Source organism: Pyxicephalus adspersus, chromosome 2, assembly GCF_032062135.1.
Source record: "Pyxicephalus adspersus chromosome 2, UCB_Pads_2.0, whole genome shotgun sequence".
Taxonomy (NCBI): Eukaryota; Metazoa; Chordata; class Amphibia; order Anura; family Pyxicephalidae; genus Pyxicephalus; species Pyxicephalus adspersus.
Window position 1 is genome coordinate 19,539,473 of NC_092859.1, and position 11,925 is coordinate 19,551,397.

At 37.0% G+C, this 11,925-nt stretch overlaps 1 long non-coding RNA gene across 1 annotated transcript; it reads left to right on the forward strand.

The window, feature by feature from the left end:
• Positions 1-6: 6 nt before the first annotated feature.
• Positions 7-7,340, forward strand: LOC140324951 (uncharacterized). The gene is made up of 3 exons (XR_011919602.1): positions 7-824; positions 3,222-3,306; positions 4,689-7,340. It is a non-coding gene; the product is annotated as an uncharacterized lncRNA (long non-coding RNA).
• Positions 7,341-11,925: the final 4,585 nt, after the last annotated feature.

Below are 11,925 nucleotides of genomic sequence, written 5' to 3' on the forward strand. Positions count from 1 at the left end.
TAATGCATTTAATAAAATAATGTACCTGTTCCAACTTACATACAAATTCAACTCAAGAACAAACCTACAGTTCTTATCTCATATGTTACCTGGGACTACGTATATAATATAACTTGTAACTGAAAATGCTCCTTATAGAGAAACCATGGTGTCCAGGTCTTCTCAGGAGATTTTATTTGCATTAGGTCAATAACGTCTACCTTTTCTCAGGTAGAATGTAGATTTGCCAGTAGGTATATGTTAGGAGAAGCCAGGTAGTATTCATAGAAGGGCTGTTAAAGGTTCTGTCTGTTAACTCAATGAATTTAATCAACAATTCTGAAGATTAGGGCCCAGAAGGACTGTGATGGTAGTCCCAACATTTGTGTTTGTAGGAACCTTCATCCTGGCCTGGCATCCCAATTAAGTATTACATTGTAATGGAGAACATGCAATGTAGTCTGGTTGGGTTATACCGTCATCAAGTGAGAATAAAGTAGTTTCCTTCTTGCATTTTGCAAATTCATTTTTAACACAGGTATACAAAATTTTATTTTCAGCCACATGACTGTAACTTTTAAATCTCATTGGACTGAGTTAAAAATAAAAGTGACTTTCTCCTGCATACAGCGTAGTTGTATTGCTTATGCACTTTTGGTCACTGATAAGTAAATTCTTATCCATTCCTTTTTTTTTCTTCTTCCTGTCCTATGTAGTGTGCATCTCCAGCCGAAGGCCGAATATACAAAGTGGATGTGTTATACAAAGAAGGCCGAATATACAAAGTGAATGTGTTATACATAGAAGGCCGAATATACAAAGTGAATGTGTTATACATGTTAAAGGTAATGCTTGCTACGCAGGTGCTTGTTTAACCTGTGCTTACATAAATAAGTGTTATAATCTTGGTCCTTTATTTCTAACTGATGACTTTCTATTTATTAGATTTGTTTGCCCATATTGTATGCCACCATGTTTCACTTTCTATATGTTTGTGTCTTTTTTTTTCACTTTTTTTATTGTAATTACTGGCAATGCCTAATAAAAATTTACATTCAAAAAATAAATAAATACACGTGACTTTCTAAATAATAGGGATATTACGTTCTTTTGTTTGTTCCATTGCCTCTATAGTGATAAAAATATTACACGCTACAATATAATAGTTCTGGGGTAGATTTTTTTGAAATTTTATAACATGGTAGATATGGTAGATATTCAGTGATGTGCATAGATTCCTATGGATCCCTACCATCTCATATTTGATAGGTCTGTCATTCTTTTTAACAAATTACCTTTGTTTTTATTCTTTCTCAAATGCCCATCTTTTACCCAGCATGTACAGATCTGCACAAATACATCAAACATTTAACTGCCAAAGTTGTTTATTTAGCACTAAACTTTTCATAAATCCTTTAGATTGTTTGAAGGTAATCCAATGAAAAAGCAGTAAAAAAGTAATCTGAAGATGTTATGAAATAACCACACATATTGCCATACATTTGCTGATAAAAATAGTCAATAGGAAGAAGTCATATGACCAGTGACTGTTCCCCACTTACACATATTTCAGTTACCTAATCAGTAACACTTCTGCCAGGATGAGTTTCTGCCATATATCCCAGCAATTTTTACCAATGTATACTGAAATACAGCTATAGAGCAATTTCTGGATTTCTTTTTTAATCTTTAAATAGGATCAGAGAAATGTGAAAATAAAACTGACATAGCTGGTTTGCTAGAATTGGATACATTAAATACAAAGAAAAACAATATGAGGAAGGAGAGTGAAGGAAGATGAAAATAAAAGTAGATACAGGACGGGGAAAAAAATCACAGACAAATCATGCTTGCCCTGTTTTAAGAAAACAATATCTGGTCTACAAAGACATGTGTCATCCACAAGGGAACCATAGACAGGAACTTAGGGTCTGATGATGTCCTGAGGGCCTATTAACAAGTGTAACTATAGTCCTGCTTTGAAAATCAGCAATCAAGCAGGTTTTTGTTGCAAAAAAGGACAAGCTATATCTCATCTGCAATAAAATATACCTACCTGCCTGTTCACTGCCATGTCTGAAAGTGCACCCTGCCCACATGTGCAGTAGGTAAGTTATTCCTACTCAGCCAGTCAAGCATATATAATAATCAATTATATTCCAGTGTCCCCCTTGAGTTTTACTGAACAATGAGATTTTACTCCTATGTACACAATATTGTTATAGGAGTTTTAAAAATAAATGAGCAGCCCGATAGGTACGACTGGTAGACCTGATGATAAGTGCACTTAGTTATCAGCACTCAACAAAAGAACTGGTCTGGCATACCCATGTCTTGACAATACATGAGTGAAGACAAACGATGAAGGGTGTGGATGTTAGCTCTACACAGAAGACTGAGGTGTGAGAAAATGAATTAGCATTTGTACTGAAGGAAAAGGGTATTTAAGGAACATTTTTAGTTACAAGTTATAATATATAGGGTTATCAGACTACAAAATGGTAAAAATGTAGGGGGTAGTTGACATTCCAGGAGAAGCCTAATATTGACTAGGTAAGTGTTTTTTGGTGGGATACTATTTTAACTGGTCATTGTTGCTTGGTGTAGAGATGTCAGGTGGAGTAGGACCAGACCATGGAAACATGCACTCCAAGTAGGCCCAGGGGAAAAAAGAACGAAAACAGGCAAAGTTGCTACGTGGCAGGGTGAATAGAAGGTTAAAAGGGTCTTTTAGGTGGTGATTAGTTGCATGGAGGAGGCTGTAGGCTTCGGTTGATGGGTGTAGGAAGAATTGGAGCCATGGATAGCTGGGAAGAGGTCTACCGAACACCCTCCCTATGAAACGTTTGTGTTGGGGGGGGAGGCTTAGTTAAAACAACATGGAGTATGGAATCCAGCCAAAGCATGGTGATCCCAAGGAAGGTGTTAGGTGTTATTAACCTCCATTAATACCTTGTAAGGTCATGGTGGATGCAGAAACATGTAATTGTCCCCAAGGTGGTTTGTGGCATCTGGAAGACTGATCTCTGTAGGAACAAGTTGGGTAATAAACTATGGAACATTTTAAATGGTATTGATATTGTTGTTTAATAAAAGGCTGTTATGGCCAATTAATCCCCAAAAAAGGTTGTAAAAGTGTTTTGTTAGGTGTCTTGTATAAAGAGGGTGATTTTGGTAGATGGAGAAGAATGGAATACCAAAGTGACTCCGTCTTTTCTACCCTTGTCGTGTCTCTGCTGCAGGATGGCTATCTGTACGCTTTCCTCCTACAAGTCATGGAGAAGACATGTATGGATAGAGAATGAAGTTCCTGCATCTTGGACTATAGTAAGTGGTGTCAGTGACAGCTTCTTGAGTATTGCAAGAATCAGTTACATTTCCACCACTGCCCATGCATTATTGTTACAGTTGCCCATGTACTGACACAATCTCATGTTTTTTTGCTCTAGCTGTTAGTGTAATATTACAGCTACCCATCACTGTATTGTGACATCTGGTCATCTCCTTCATCCTTCCTAAGTAATGCAACAGCCAGCATTCATTACTACATTTATTAAAATTACTTGATTTATTCAAATTCTCCAAGACTGGACAAGATAGACTATCATTGTACAATATGTGTGAACCACGATAGTCTATCTTCTACTGTCTTGGAGAGCTTTAATAAATCAGACCCAAAGTGTTTTGTGTAATAAAAACATGTTGTTCCACAGTCAACTGTGTATTGTCATTGATTACAATGACAAACCTGTTATTACAGAGATCAATGTGTATTACAACATCTGCTATTTTATTGTTACAACTTTATATTGCCATATCTGCCAAACAGGTAGTAACTGTACTGTCACAACCTTATGCTGTAATGCCATCTGAGTGTGAGTGCGTGAGTTATGCTTTGCTATTTGTTTTGTGGATCATATCACCAAATACTAATAAACCACAACACTTGGAGTATAAGTAAAGCCCGAACTCCCTGTGGGGAATTCCACAGTTGTCACCATTGGATGATGCCCCTTTACTTCTTGTTCTGGGGAGAACTCTTTTACTCAACTTTTTTTTCTAATGACAATGGGTTGACTCTTCTGAGTGGGACCACAGTCAGCAAAAAATAAAGTGTTGCCTAGAAGGAAACTTAACCACACTGATATTTCAGCAACTTCCTCAGTTTATCATACTAAACTGCGCACACTGTTACCATATGTTTTTCTAGTGCAATTTATGGGAATCCACAGTTCCCTGGTATATTGCTACTCTCCAAATACTTCAGCCTATCTGTAGACCAATAGAAGGCAAGTAAAAATGCTGTAATACAATTGGTTGACAATCGAAAATCCGGCCATTGATAATCCAGTTCCTTCAGTTTTCCGGCATGGATTTAAGGGCACCTATCCAACTCATGACTATGCAGCCTCTGTACTATCCGGCCTGGTACGGAGGCCAGAAAAAAAATCTCCATAATAAAATGCCGAGGCGGTGCGGGCAGACATCTGCTGCGGTCTTCCTGCATGGCGCACATTGAGACGTCACTGCTGCCTGCTCTGTGGAATTGTGCCAGATGTCCGCGGGTGCAGCGAGAGGAAGGTTAGCCTGTGTGTGGAAGTGACTACTGTACTTTATTATTATCCTTCAAAATCTCCTTAGGTTGCTGGAATTTTGAATGTCAACCTGTAAATTTTTTTCCATTCATTAATTTTTTCCTGATATTACAGTCATATTCCAAGATGACAGTGCTGGCAGCATGAGCCATCATTTCCACACATGAATTGGCAACTACAGAGTCCAGACCTTAACCCCATGGAGAATCTTTGGGATGTCCTGGGGAAGGGTTTATGCAGCAGTTTGACCTTCCCTTCATCAATAAAAGAGATTGGAAAATAATTAATGGAAATAAATTTTGTAACATTGCATGTGCTTAAGGACTGATAACAGTGAATGTACACCATAGTCATAATTCAAGGCTGCCCAATAAAAGACTGTATGACCTTTTGTGTGCTGAACTATAAAATCTGCTGTCTGTAAACCACTAAAGAAAAACAAGATCACATACTGTAATAAACTGTTTCAGTTAAAGCATTCATCTTATACCATGTATCCTGCTCACTAAAAATATGATGACTCATTCCATTGTCATTTACTGCAGCAGGAAGAATAAATATGTTTTTTACATCCTGACAATATTCAGCTTTCATTATCTCAAGTGGAAAGCATTTACAATCTAGTAATAGAATGTGATCATTCCAGACATTCATTAGTGTTTGATTTGATACTGTGAAAAATAATATCACGGCAATATTGTGTCATGTTAATATATTACTGATTGGCAGCGTCATGACATAACAATATTGGGGTATAGGATGCACTACAAAAAACTCTATACGGGGGATTTATTAAAATTCTCCAAGACTACGGAAAATAGACTATCAAGGCAGAACCTGGGTGATCCAGTACTGGATGGAGAGCTTTAATAAATCAAGCCAATGTGTGTAGATTAAGGGGACTTTTCTAACCTCCTGGATTCTTCAATATTAATTTCTTCATTTAACCTCCAGGCCCATATTTGTACAAGGATCAGCATAGCTTCATAAAGTTAACAACCTGTCTTTTGTGGCATTGTCTTCCCACTGCATAAAAGTTTGTACATACTGCATGACAATGGGGATTTATTCTCTCCATTTGACCAGGGACAATTGTTACTGGAACAGAAAGTGTTGGGAAAGTGTATGCACAAAAGTTTGGCTTTGGATATATTTATTGTCATTTTCTTAATTTCCAAAAGCTGTTATGGAATGACCACTGCTTCCCCATTGTGCTCCAGTGTTGTCACCTGGACAGATGCACTCATGGAGGACATTACAAGTGGCCATACAAATACACCTGGATATGGCTCGGTATGGCCCACTGTTTCCACAATTGGGTAGCTGGTTCACAGCAATGGTATGCAGCCAGTGCTTAGAAAATTGATAGAAAGTGGCAATAAAAATGTTGTAACACATAAGCATCACTAAGATGAAAAAATTAAAGACTGTAAAAACAAGTCTCTCCTAAAGATATGGGTATCATTTCCCAAAGCGTGTCTACTCTTCTACAGGTGCATTGTTGCCTATATTTTGCAGTTCTATAAAGTAGAATATGATATAAATCACACTGTCTTGTACTCTTTCTCTCTGGATAACCTTTATTTATTATTTATTCTTCCATAATTTAATAAGCAGATAGCAGCAAACAAGCAGTGGTAAGGTCCTCCTATGAAAACCATGTCTCTTGCTGGTGATTTTGACAATTTGTGCCCATTGGCAGGGTCTTCTCAGGGTGTCAAAGATTCCAACAGTGCCTAGATTACGGCATGGTGAAATGATGAGGGCTAGCAACAAAACCACTGGGCTGTGGGCCTGGACTGTGGCGGTGGGTCACTGGTCTTCACTATCACAAAACATGGTGGGTGGGTAAAAAAGGGCATTATATAAAGTTGTGAATGGGTGGAAGTGCAAGTTATTACTTTTTACCTGGGCTTGTACTTTAGAATGAACTTCACTAGATTCAGAAGGTCCATTGTTGTGTTTGTAAGTTAATACATCCATCCAATGAGAGCTCAGGAACAGAAGTTGTAACATATGTATTATAGTAAATTTTACTCAGGGCTTTGACAAATGGGAAATCCAGTTGTTCAGTGGAATATAAGGTTTAAGGGCAATCTTGTTTGTTTAGTAAATAAGTGAGAGCTATCAGCAATGTAAACTGAAGCTACATTGCATTTTGTAACACATAGGTCTTTATTTTACACGATCCCCACGTGACTTTCTTTGTATATTTTTCTGTATGTTTAACAAACTGTAACACAAGCAAGGAGAAAGAACCATTTGTCATATATTCATCATTCTTTTTGTAAAATATAAATTATTTAGGGCTGAGATGTATTCTGCTTACATTTTGCCTTCCCTCTTCATTAGCTTTACTTAGTTTGGGAATTGACAGATTCACATATTCATATAGAATTATAGTAAATAATATACTTATTGTGGCACAAATGTCCATAGTTAATATATGGAATCATGCTACTCCACCAATTTTATCTGAAGTATTACAGAAACATCATGTAATTTATCACTATGAAAGAACCTTAGCATAAAGCAGATTTGCGGATAACAAATTTCATGACAATTGCACATTTTGGGAAAAGTATTTACCATCTGTAACCGAATGATTACAAGACTGTGTTGTTGATATTAGTGATATATCACAAGTATTTAAAAATCGAAAACATAGTTTTTGTTTTTTTGTAAAATTTTCACTTGCAAATTGTATCACAATATGCAACGTTTTGTACTTGTTTGTATCTTTTATACAGTTTGTCTATTTTTCTGTTTTCAAAAATTAATAAAAATTTAAACCAACAACTTTGCCTTCCCTCTGTCCCCTGGTAATTAACATGGGATAAATAAGAATAAACTAAACTTGTTACATACCTAATGTTAGATAATGTGGCATCATCGCTAGGTCTCTGACAGATCAGAGTGACTGGGAGCAACCGACAGGGTTTTGGCATAAAAGTAAGCAGTGGCAATGCCCACATGTGGGGTTCAATGTCTAATATTGAAAGAACTAAAATTCAACAATTGTAAGGACTGGGGAGGAGAGGGCTTGATGATCCCGGGCATTGCCTGCCAGGAAACAGGGAGCTTGCTACATCTCATTTGCTGCAGCTAATTATGCACACAATGATGAGCTAACCTAACTCAAACAGGTTTTTCCAGTTCATATTGTATTAAGCATTTATTATTTGTATTTGATATCTGTAAGAGCTTTCTGCATTTAATGAATTTGTGAATTTTAGTCCTAGCTCATCACCTAATACAAAAACACCACGCTGGTCATCCTGGGACCAGGGAGTCCTCCATTTACAAAGCTAAGGATAGACCTAGGCACAGGCACCTATATATAAAACGTCTAGGGGCCCCCTGTGTTATCATATCACTCAGTGCCTACCTTTCGGAAGAGAATTTGAATATATTCATAACTGCACATAAAAACAAGTTGCTACAATCACAAATGAAATTTATATAGAAACTATCTTAAGATACACATTAGCTATCTTATACACACATTAGATGATTTTCACCCAAGAGGAACAGTCATGCTCGCTTTGGACCCTACTGAGGAAAGCACAGCGGGTTGCCGCTCGCTAATCTTCCCCACTGTGCTGTATGTACAGTGCTAATTCCTTCATCTGTCACTAGACACCATTACAAAATAGCATTTCCAATGACAATCCTCTGATGTCTGTACAGGGCTTTAGTGAATACTTTGTTTCCAATCAAATGAAACTTTTATAAATTGTGAATGTCAATATTGATGACTGACCTCCATAATGTTATCTAAATAAACAATACAAAACTTATATTTTTTAAAACAGTCATAAAAGTCCCATAAAAAAGAATCACATTATTGCAAATGGACAATAGTTTGTACAGCTATGATATGAATGTTCTGTGATTCTTCCACCAAAACACATACCGCACGCACCAGATAGACAGGTTTGCATAATTCCATCGACCAACAGGAAAGTAAATAACACTGGGGAACGCATTTTTTGTTGAGTTAGATCTTACACTTGTTTTTTACTCATTTTTGGTTAGTGAATCCAGAAATGAACCCAGTTTTTTGCTATCACATCCAGTTTTTACAATACAGGATAGCCTCCATTTTTTTCAAAAACATACAAATTTTACATACAATGAAAAAATAATGAAATATTACCTTGAATGTTCTGTTTATTTAAACTTCTTTTGTTTATACAAAGGCTTTTTTTACAGTAAAACATTTGAAAATTAATCAGGGAAGTGGTTAAGGTAAATATTCACACTTATATCTTTTCCTGGAGTGTTCAGTGTTAGGACAATCCCGCTGGATGCTCCAACAATAGTCAGCCATCATATGTACATCCCATCTACACTGATACCGTCCTTCCATGACTTTCAAATCTTGATGGAATCGTTCACATTGCTCATCACTGACTGCACCAAGGTTTTCAGGGAAGTTAGAAAGATGGCTTTGCAGAAAATGCACCTTGATGCTCATATTGCAACCAAGCATTTTAGAGCTCTCTAAGAGTTTCTGGACCATTTATGTGTATTTATTTGCTCGTGTGTTTCCAAGAAAGTCCTTGTCAAAGGCTTTGAATGATAACCAAGCATTCTTTTCGACTTCTGACATTTTCCTGATGAAATGTTCGTCTTTGATGAGCTGCCGAATCTATTTATTTTTTCAAATGACAGGCTAGGAAATGCCAAAATGAGGTACTGAAACAGTCTCCTTCAGTTGGCAAAGCTTTAATGAACTGCTTCATCAGACCCAGTTTCATGTGCAGAGGTGGAAATGTTATATTCTTTCTATCAACAAGTGTCTCATGTAGAATGTTTGGATCTCGGAGGCCAATTCCTTTCCAACCAATGCCTGTGACGAGTTCTGCTGTCCCACATGCTTAGATAACAGGGATACTTGGTGTATCCGCATTGCTGACCAAGAAGGAAGCATTGCTGACCAAGAAGGACACACTTTATGCTCTGCTTTGAGCTTTTGATGAATAGTCGCCATTGAGTTGAGTTACAGATTAGAATTCCCAATTCCTCCCCTAAACCAAGTATGTTATGGCAATACACAATGCCACTGTTAGTTCTAAAGTACTGCAGAAATGCAATTTCTCTGGTTCGAAAGTACTTGATGCTAGGAGTTCTGAAGCCTTCTTCGAAAGTTCCAAATCACGTGCCAAATCACTCAACTCATGCTGATCAAATCCCTTTACAGAGTGCTCTTCCACTTCAAGCTCTTCATCATTGTTGTCACCTAGTTCATCACCATAATCATGTTCTTCAAGAGAGGGTAGTGTAACGAAAACCGGCACTGGGATTTCATCTGAATGAGCCACTGAGCGAATAGCCGATGGTAGACTAGGAGACTCTATGTTACATTTATTTTTCTTGTTATATCCTGGAGCTTTCACTATACAAAAGTAACAGTCACTGAAATGATCTCCTGGCTCTCCCCAAACCATAGGTATTACAAATGGCATCTTATCACGTGTTCCCTTTGTCCACATCCGTAAACCCTCGACTGTTTGCACACCTTATGAGGGGCCCAAGACTTATCTTGATCACCAAGTTTAACTTTGAAATATGCCAAATAGGCTTGCTCTACCAATGTGCTGATGTTCGCCCTTTGACTGGGAATGGTGAAACTGTCACAGATATAACAAAATGAATCAGGGTTGTTTAGGTACTTACGGCGAGAAACAGCAGAGCCAGACATGATCTAAAAGAAAAGAAATACGTGTATAAGTAGAAAAAGAAATTTTACTTATTCACTACATGGAGCAGTGCACAACCTCTGACCACACTGTCCTGTGTGTAAATGAATAGCCTATACAAATCCACACTACAGTAATCACATTATTATAAGCAGGTGGGAGAAAAAAACTGACGTGATAGAAGATAACTAACTGCACTTTCAGAATCAGCATACCTGATAACTAAGCTTAAAAATTGAAGTCAATAAAACTGTGTGTTCTGAGAACTATTCTTTAAATTGATACCGAGGAATGCAACCCCCCTTATAAAGATCATTCAATGTTTTTCAACAGGGAAAAAAATTCTTTCCTGATCCCCTCAGACCATTAAAAATTCCGTGGAACAACATTCTCTGGTGTCTTTCCTTTTTAATATCCCATTATATTCTGTGCAGTGTAAAACACATACATACATAAACAATACATATACAGTAGTTGTAAAACCTGTTTGGCAGGAACGCTATAAATATTCTTCAAGTTGTCACCACTGCTGCACTCATTTCCATGTTTCAGCACCAACATTTGTAATGACATCTCTCTGTTCAATGTACTTTGTCCACAAGGCTGTTTCCAGAAGAGGTCAATAACACAAATGTGATATATTTTCCCCATGCTTTGATTTGGAATAGAATGTACAGTGTTCCCATTGTATTTGCATGAATAGAAATAAAAGTTATTATAAGGATTTTGAGCTTTTTTCACATACTGCCATTATTCTGAACACAACTGTATATCCAAAATCCTTCATAATAAATTTAATTCCATGATTGTATATATGTATATATCACACATTAATTATTCTAAATAAATCTGCAACTATTTATAAATAAATGAGATTCAATCATATTTATAGTATGTGAATTTCCATGATTTAGGTGCATGATAATATTTTATTATTTCATATACATTTCATCCACAGCTTAATCTTTCAATAAAAAAATCCATAAAACAAATCTTAATTATTTAGCCTAATACAAGATGAAAAGGAGAGTATGTATATTCACACTTCACAATAGATTTACCAGTGCTTCACCTTTAGCCAGCTGGTTACACACTGCTGAATCCAGGGTGAGTCGTGATCATACATATTCTTGTTATTCTATTATATTGTTGTATTGTTATATTCTATTGTTAATATTAATAAACAGTAAACAACATATTACGCAGGGCTGTACATTAAATAGGAGTTGCAAGTGACACACAGATACAGACAGTGACACAGGAGGAGAGGACCCTGCCCAGAGGAGCTTACAATCTAGAAGGTGGGGGAATTTACACACAATAGGATGGGAGCTATGTAGTGGTGGAAAGTAGTGAGGGTTTCAAAAGACAGAAGAAGATGGGTGGGTAAATTTAAAAAGATGGCTTTTAAGTTCTCTTTTAAATGAGCAGAAAGTAGGAGCAAGCTGGATAGAATGAGGAAGACCATTCCAGAGAGTCGGGGCAGCTCTAGAAAAGTCTTGGAGCCGTGCGTGCGAGGAGGTTATGAGTGAGGTTGTTGCAGCAACAAAGAGAGTGTTCTTTTCCTAATACATTTTCAGGTCATTTTTTTTTCTTTGCTGCTCCACATTTTTATATATAACCCATGATCAGCAGTACTACATTTT